Source organism: Papio anubis, chromosome 7 (genome assembly GCF_008728515.1).
Source record: "Papio anubis isolate 15944 chromosome 7, Panubis1.0, whole genome shotgun sequence".
Lineage (NCBI taxonomy): Eukaryota > Metazoa > Chordata > Mammalia > Primates > Cercopithecidae > Papio > Papio anubis.
Window position 1 is genome coordinate 147,721,934 of NC_044982.1, and position 9,478 is coordinate 147,731,411.

Genomic DNA, 9,478 nt, shown 5'->3' on the forward strand with positions numbered 1-9,478 from the left:
GCTGTAGACATCACACTATCTGACTTCAAAAATATGCTACAAAGCTATAGTAACTAAAACAGCATGGTGCTATTATAAAAGCAGACACATACACCAATAGAACAGAACAGAGAGTCCAGAAATAAATCTATGCATTCATGGTCAATTGATTTTTTTTTTTTTTTTTTTTTTTTTTTTTTTGAGACGGAGTCTTGCTCTGTCACCCAGGCTGGAGTGCAGTGGCCGGATCTCAGCTCACTGCAAGCTCTGCCTCCCGGGTTTACGCCATTCTCCTGCCTCAGCCTCCCGAGTAGCTGGGACTACAGGCGCCTGCCACGTCGCCCGGCTAGTTTTTTGTATTTTTTAGTAGAGACGGGGTTTCACCATGTTAGCCAGGATGGTCTCGATCTCCCGACCTCGTGATCCGCCCGTCTCGGCCTCCCAAAGTGCTGGGATTACAGGCTTGAGCCACCGCGCCCGGCCGGTCAATTGATTTTTGACAAAGATGCCAAGAACACACAATGGGGAGAGAAGTTTTTCCTAAATTGTGCTAGGAAAACTGGATATTCACATGCAGAAGAATAAAATTAGACCCCCATCTTACATCAGACAAAAATCTACTCAAAATGGATGAAAAACTTAAACATAAGACCTGAAAATGTAAAACTACTAGAAAAAACCCTGGGAGGAAAGCTTCATGGTATTAGTCTGGGCAATTATTGTTTAGATATGAAATTAAAGCATAGGCAACAAAATCAAAACTAGACACATGACATTATATCAAACTAAAAAGCTTCTGCAAAGGAAAGGAAATAATTAACAGAGTGAAGGAACAATCTACAGAGTGGGAGAAAATATTTGTGAAGTATACGTCTAATGAGGGGTAATATCCAAAATATATGAGGACCTCAACTCAGTAGCAAGAACACAAATAACTTGATTCACAAGTGAACAAACGACCTGAGTAGACATTTCTCAAAAGAAGACATACAAATGGCCAACAGATATATGAAAAGGTGTTCAACATCACTAATCATCAGAGAAATGCAAATTATAAATGCACGATGAGATATCATCTCAGAACTATTAGAATGGTTATTATCAAAAAGATGAAAAATAACTGTTGGGGAGGACGTAGGGACAAAGGAACCCTTGCACACTGTTGTTGGGAATGTAAATTCATATAGCCATAATGGAAAATAGTACAAAATTCCCTCAAAAAATTTAAAATAGGATTACCATATGATCCAGCAATCCCACAACTTGGTATATATCCAAAGGAAATGAAATAAGTATGTTGAAGAGATACCTGCACTCTCATGTTTATTGCAGCATTAGTCCCAATAGCCAAGCTATGAAATCATCCTAAATGTCTAAATGCATCAATGGATTAGTGGATAAAGGAAATGTGGTGTATATATACACAATGGAATACTATTCAGCCTGAAAAAAATAAGAAAATCCTGTCATTTACGACACAAAGATGGACATGGAGGACATTATGTTAAGTGAAATAAGCCAGACAAGGAAAGACAAATACCATATAATCTCACTTATGTGTGGAATCTAAAAAGGTTGAACTCATAGAAGTAGAGAGTACAGTGATGGTTACCAAGGTCTAGAGGATGGGGGTATAGAGAAGATATTGGTGAAAGGGTACAACATTTCACTTAGGAGAATAAATTCAAGAGATCTGTTGTACAACATACACTGGAAAATCACTAAGAAAGTAGACTTTAAGTATTCTCAGCCCCTAAAAATGATAAGCATGTGAAGTAATGCATATGATAACTAGCTTGATGTAGCCATTCCACAATGTATACATATTTCAAAATATGTTGTATACCATAAATGTATTCTATTTTTATTTTTTAATTTAAAATAACTTTTTAAAACTGAGAATATATGCATGGCTTTGGAAAAATGTGAATAAGGTTTCTTTGTTAAGGGACTAATGAATATTTTTGTTCATGGGCCCAGATGGTTAGGTGGGCTGAGGAATTCCACAAAAACGAAATACCTGAGAAGAACTGAGAGCACAAGGGAGATTGATGTGGCTGACCCATTGTTGTCCTTGCTTTTGTCCAACGTGTAGAGATTTATCATTACTTATTTTTCACACTGAGAAAGACAACCTACAGTGATATTAGAGATGTAGCGATGGTGCAAAATTGCTGGAGAAAATAACCTGAAGGTAATTGGAATATGATTTGCTTCACACAGATATCAAATTCACATTTACCCACCAAGTAATTGCAGATCAGATGCCTTTTTTCCTGCATTTCCTTTGCTTTTCTACAAGCCACAAAAGATAGCTGTCATCATGAGCTTCATCAAACCTGAAAAAAGTCACTAAAAATTTGGCATCATTGACATCAACAGTAACTTGTAGGCTATTCAAGATGGAAAAGAATCTCTTAAAATTTAACTTTATTTTGAGACATAAGGTAGTGGAATTCCTGAATTTCAAAATTCTAACAAACAGAATTTATTAAAAACCCAAGGTTAATTAAAACAACCCTAGTCATGAGCCATTGCTAAGTTTTACAGGGCTGTTTTGAATAGTTTAAAAGTAGAGACTGGTGCAAAGTCAAAGTACCCGGTCCATTTGGATCCCTGTGAATGTCCAAGACAACCACAAAAATGCTGAGAAGAGTCCACAGCTTTGCATTCAGAGCCTCCATGACTGTGCCTATTGTTTGAAAATGTGGGTGGAAACTAGAGCCCAAACCTCAAAGAATAAAAGCTGCCTGATACAGAAGGTACCTTGAGTAGATTCTGAAATGGCAGTGACCCAGACAAATTCTAGAGGATTGAGAAGACTCCAGGATACACAAAAAGTTCAAGGATGGGTGTTAGGCAGCTTTATTCATTAGGGCTTGATGAATTGGTGTGCATGGGGCAGGATGTAAAGTCTTCAGGTCAAGTGGAACGAGGAATTTATCTGCGATCTTGCCATCAAGTAACTGCACATCCTCTTGGGTCACTTTGAAACTCTCTGTGGTTCTGTTTCATTATGGGTAAAATGTGGGGAAAGTGATTGTCACTGCCTCTCCCAGAATTAATGAGGTGGTATTCACAAGGAGCATTGTACTGTTAGGAAGGAATGCTCTGTGGCAAGATATTCTAGGGCAGTAACATCAAGCGTGTTTTAAACGTGTCCCTGCTGTTACCAAGTGGGTGCTACGACTCAACAGTCTTATATATCAAATATAAACCCATGCATATGGAACTGTTTAGGAATAACAGATGATGAGATGAATAAATGAGATAGTTGATTTTATACTAAAGGTAGTTCATGCTTAAAAAATGCCTTGTGGCTGCTATTTCATCTTCAATACAGTAAAGACATACTTGAGCAATCTCATTTAGATAATCACTGGCCGTTGATGGTGGAAATTAGAAATACAGAAAAAGATTAGGTCAGTGAGTCTGTTTCCTGGGAGACAGCAGGGAAGAAGCAGTTTCAGCAACAATGCTGAGATACTCCTGCTGTGTGTTGAGCCAGCTTCACAAACTTGCCTCTGTAACTGTGGCTGTGATACATGCCCAGATAGAACTCGGGATTGGCTACCCCTGGACTCACTCTTCACAGTCGCCTAGAATCTTTTATACCAGGACCATGTCAGAAACCTCTGGGATCCATAAGGAAATAACAAGGCTCTGCACTCAGAGTGGCACCTGCAGATTTTCCACTTTGCTTCTGCAAGTTATTCAGACACATTTCCATTCATCAGGAAAATAAACCAACTGCCTCCTAAAGAGCATCTTTTCCTATATTTGGGGATTCTGGGATCCACTTGCTGAAATCAGATAACTTCACTACCTTAACTTAAATTCTCCAGTGGATTCCCATTACACTCAGGACAAAGATCTCATGTCTTGACCACAGCTCGCTTCTAACCTCTTGGACTAGGGATGCCCCTTGTTTGCCATGCTCTAGGTGTAGTTTCAGACTCATTTCTATCCCAAGCCTTAGCTCTTGCTGGTCTTTCTGGCTAACGTGCTCTGCCCCAAATCTCCAAGTGCTGGTAACCTCATGTCCGGTTCAAATGTCACTTACTTAAGGAGTCCTTCCCTGATCACCTGATCACCTCTTCCCTACCTATTCTTCATCTATCATCTTATTTTATTGTGTTTTTGCACTCACACTAACTTCTATTATCTTGCATATTTTTCCTTGGTTATTATTTCCTCCTCATTAAAGTGGAGAGCTTGACTGTCTTCACACTCTTGGGGCTCTTGTGTCTGGAAGAGCACCTGGAACATAGTAGATTCTAAGTATGATTTCAGTGGATGAACTCATGGACAATAATTCACAATTTGGGCTTCCAAATTCTGTCTGGGATTTTTAATACTAGTAGCTGTGACTAATTCTACATAGTGATATGTTTGCTGGGAGGAAGTCTTTTGTCTAATGTGTAGTAAAAGTAGTCTAGAATTATTCCATTGATTATGACTTAGCTTTAAGGGCAAGTGAAATTCTAGAATTGCAAAATGCTAGCAGAATTTATTAAAAACCCAAGGTTGATTAATACAACCCTAGTCATGAGCCATTGCTAAGTTTTACAGGGCTGTTTTGAATAGTTTAAAAGTAGAGACTGGTGCAAAGTCAAAGTACCCGGTCCATTTGGATCCCTATGAATGTCCAAGACAACCACAAAAATGCTGAGAAGAGTCCACAGCTTTGCATTCAGAGCCTCCATGACGGTGCCTATTGTTTGTGAATGTGGGTGGAAACTGGAGCCCAAACCTCAAAGAATAAAACCTGCCTGATAGAGAAGGTACTTTGATTAGATTCTGGAATGGCAGTGACCCAGACAAATTCTAGAGGATTGAGAAGACTCCAGTATACATACAAAGTTCAAGGATGGTTGTTAGGTAGCTTATTCTTTAGCACTTGATTATGTTCATCATCCTCAAGCAAGATGATCTATGTTGGTCATCATCAAACACTAACAAACAAGCTACCTTATAATTATCATCTTTTTGTGTTGAATCACTCCAAAAATAGCCCTAATACACTAATTAGTGCAGACTATGGGATCTAGAGGAACAGCTATTTTTGGAGTGATTCAACACAGAAATATTTCTTACTAAATTATGTTTCATTTTCTAGATACATAGAGAGTGGCACAAGAATCCAGAGTCTCAATCTCAGTTCTCATCCTTATTAACAGAATGTTTGAAAGAAGCTCAACCTTTCTGAGTTTGTAGTGTCATATGTTACCTGCCTGATCTATATCTAAAGGATGTTATGAGGATCAGGTGAAATATGTGGCTGAAAATTTGCTGAAGCCTTCAAAGTGCTATTTGGATGTAAGATATCAGTTTATACATGAGCACCTAGAGTGATACATCTCTTGATTCCTGTATTTCTTACCAGGTGACATATTTTATTCCTTTCTGTATCTGCAGTTCCCAGTGTAGTAGGTATTTAATGCATTATTGAATGAATGAATGAATGAATGAATACTATTATGATTTATTTCTTTTTCTTGGCCAACTTCTCTTTCCCCATTGTAGTAATCATTATTAGCTTTGTATTTATTTTTCACTCTCTTTTATAAACTGTTGGCTATTAAAGAGAACAATTTCATAAAGTTCATTTCAGTGTGATTTTCTTTACTTTTGTCACTGCATGTGGTCTGGACATGGGTCTTCAGCATCGCAGTGCATGGATGAGAGCGAGAGAGAGAATACATCTGTTCAACAAACAGAGTGAAGGGTAAGGATCACAGTGACGGTGGCCATACCCTTCTGGGGTGTGGACTCAGGCATATTTGAGACTTTTTACTATTAATACTAATCACAACCCTAGCCCACTCTAATCTGTGCCATGGCCATTGGTGTAACTCTGAAGTCAAGACCTTAGTGAATCATGTCCTAGTCTGTTGGGCAATACTTTTATTTTTGGATTTGGGTTATTTGTAGATTGCCCTTTTTTGGTATAAATGAGCAGTACTGTTTATTTCCATTTTGCAATAAAAAGCTACTGGCTATTTAGCCAGAAAGCAAATATTTTCACTCTGAATTGCTTTCTGGACATTTTTTCCAACAGTGTTTGATTTGAAGCTGTGAAACACATTACTCCCCTTCCCTCCTCCCATCCCCTGCCCCTGCCATTTCCTCTTAGGTGGATCAAAACCAGTGCTTCAAAAAATAAAGCCAGTATTCTTTGATTGCTCCTTTACCGTATGAAAGCATCAGAGAAGCTGAAATAAATGCCTGTTTGGTCCCAAAACACTGCCATCCAGGAAAGTCTGCCAGCCAACCAGGTGTTCCAGAATATTTTGCCTGAGGGCCAGCCTGCCCAGGAACTGGCATTGAAATATGTCTGGGCTTTGGTATTTTCTGTGTAGCTGAAAGTGCTACCTTTGGGCACATTTATTGGGATGCATAAGCAATAGTGTACAATCTGCATAGTGATAAAGTTTTGTGTGTCTTAGACATGTTCTCCAGTTGTAGAATATTTCTTTTACAGACCTTTGGATCCCTCAGGTTGTTTTTTAAAGCTAATTTTGTATTTTTCCACCTGAATGTCTTCTCCACTCTCCATTTATTTAACTAAATTTTTAAATCTTGTTTGTTTTCTTATCCATTGAAAACTTTACCCCCAAACCTTTACCCTTTATGCAATAACATACCTATCCACTCACATACAAGCACACCCTCACCCACTCACCAACACACCAAAACAAATTGTAAAATCTCAAAAGTTTAATTTCATTTCCAGCTGTAATGTACTATCAGTAGCCTGGTTGTCCTTCATTTTAGTCATTTCCAGCCCTGCCTGGTTAAACTCAAGGCGCTCAACTCCCGATTGACTCATAGTCTAGGTATTTGGTAGGAAGATTTGAATCTTTCTTTTTCATGTTGGTGACATTGCCTAGTTGTGCTCTGCCAATCTTTAGGTAGCTGATAATAGGGCTTTTTTCTTTTTAATAACAGCAAATGACAACAGTACAATTAAAAAAAGAATGAAAGAAAAATAATAATTTCAGAAAGAACCAGTATCAACAAAATAGCAATGAATTGCAAATGTGTAAAAATAACTTGGGTATTAATATATCAGATTCCTAAAAAGTGAGTGAATGTTTTCTTCTCATCTTTTCCCAGTGTCCTGTAAGTAGAAGATGAAGGAGGCTTTGCAGGTGACTAAAATGCACTGCCTTGTTGTTACAGGGAGCTGACTCAAACCTTTTAGCTATTTTGAGTGGCTGGAAAAAAACACAAAACAATTCTATTTTCTGAGTTTTAAAAACATCTGAACCCATGGAAGACCCAGTCAGACCAAATGCACTGGATCCACAATGTACAGTGGCAAATTAAAGGGTTTTGAGAAACTTTGTAGTAAAGAACTCTGTTTAACCTGATATTTCACACATTCAGTAGACCATGAGATTGTCTTCTTGTAGAATAAGAATTAACATCTCATAGAAAATTTCCAGAGAACACAGTTAAAGAAAGGTTCTCTGAAGCCTTTTAAAAGCAGAGAGTTGGCAGCCTGAGGTACCAACTCTGTAGTGTGATAGGCAGAGGAGGACAGAATTGGGAGAAGCAGCAGAAGTCTGTGACTTCCAACTGGAACCTACGGTTAAAAGCACAAGAGATGCTGAGTGGTGAGCTTCCGCCCACAGAGGGGACAAGACTGGGGGAGAGTAAAGGGGCTAAGATGTCCCACGTGACCTGAGCAGGCATGTAATAGGCTCATTCCTCAGTTAAGCCAGGCTTTTCCAACTTTGTTGGATATTTGAATCATAGTTGTTTTATTCAGCCATAAAGACAATTGACTGAGTTTTGATTTCCCAATGTATATGGAGAAAAATAACCTTCCTGACTAATTAATTCAGTAATTACTCAGTATATCTCTGGTGAGTATTCATCATCATATTGTAAATAGGTTTGAATGATCTGTCTTATTTTCAGTGGAAGTTACATCAATTAGGTTTCCTACAAATTACACCCCCTACCCTCTGCTGCCCCAACTCACACACACGTATCTGTTTCTCATTCTGTGGTGACACGTAATGAAAGCTTATTGAGAACCTGGTCTGTGTAAGACAGCTGCCCTGCAGATGTTCCAGAATTGTATTAAATGCTCTACACATTCATGTTGACTTACAGGAGTCTGAAGTTTTCACCCCAATCTCAAGCACTTTAACTCTTCATTCCTCTTTGATTTACTTTCAAACTGAATGATTAATAAACAATATAGAAACCACATGTAAAATGCCCAGTGAGCTTTCTTTCTTTCTTTCTTTCTTTTTCATGTACGAAAACAATGGAGAAAGCCAATGTAGAAATACCGAGGTCAACCAGTGGTTTACTTTGATGCTTACCAGCGAACACTAGGGAAATTTGCCAGTACATGGATCCTGTTTGGAAGAATCAGATCAAAGGAAGAAATACAGAGTGTCAGACGCTGGCACCTCCCAGGTTTATATGTTCAAAGTGCAGTGTCTAAAGCAATTTTCATTCTTTGTCCATGTGGCATTGTGTGTCACTCTTCTCTCTTAAAAAGTCCTCAAAATGAAAGGGCATATGTTCAATGTGAACAAAGACATAACAGAAATGGAATTCTCAGGTAGCCTTGGATTTGCATTTTATTTGGGGATTTATTGATCTTTGGTAAAGGTTTAAATCCCTGATAGTAATGTATTTCATGTCCTTCATCCTTTTTAAGAATATCCTCAATTTCATTTCATTTTAAATTATCATTTTGTGATTATATGCAAGAGCCCCTGAAGAAATAATTATTCATGTAATTAGAGTCTATATAAATAGAGTTTATATATAAGCAGAGTCTATAACTCTACTCTTCTCAGAGGAAATGAAAGGTTAAAAGGAACTCTGGAGGGACTGTATGAAAAATGGACTGATACACAAGTGGCCTAGACTTTGTAGCTGCTGAGATGTCAGAGCTCGTGGGATGATACAGGGATTTATGAAAAGCCTGTGATCTTCTGAAGTTCCAGATGAGGGTGTGGAGTGCTCTTGGTGGCAACATTTCAGGGAGGGTGCTTGACATTTGAACTTCAACCTCTAAACTTGGCAAAGAGCTTGAGTATGATGAAGACAGAGAAAAAGGTCTGCATCTTCATCATCTATGGTTTTCTGCCCTAATCACAGACCCTAAACCTGTAAACAAGGAGAGCCACCTCATGTCACCTTCCACTATCTTCTACTTCTGCTCCTTAAAGAATCTGGGAGGAACTTCTAAGTCTGGTAAAAAGGGTGGATGGTACATATGCTTCTCACTTTGTGTCTCATAATAACATTCCTCAGGCTTTCTAAAAGGCCAACACCTTGAAAAAGTATGTCAAATGGCTTAGCGTTTTGAATGTTTTAAATGTTGGAGGCAGCTTTGCTTGGTTCTGATGGCACATTTAGCATTTAATAGGAAACCAATTTCCCTCCTTATTTTCTTGAAGGAGATTTGGTCCTAGACCAACTGTACTGCGGAACTGGGGGGACTTTCAAAAAGGAAACATACTCC

General features: G+C 38.4%; 1 long non-coding RNA gene across 1 annotated transcript; it reads left to right on the forward strand.

Moving 5' to 3' along the window:
• Nucleotides 1–1,494: 1,494 nt before the first annotated feature.
• Nucleotides 1,495–7,202, forward strand: LOC116275872. Its single transcript, XR_004185197.1, has 2 exons — nucleotides 1,495–5,707; nucleotides 7,099–7,202. It is a non-coding gene; the product is annotated as an uncharacterized LOC116275872 (long non-coding RNA).
• Nucleotides 7,203–9,478: the final 2,276 nt, after the last annotated feature.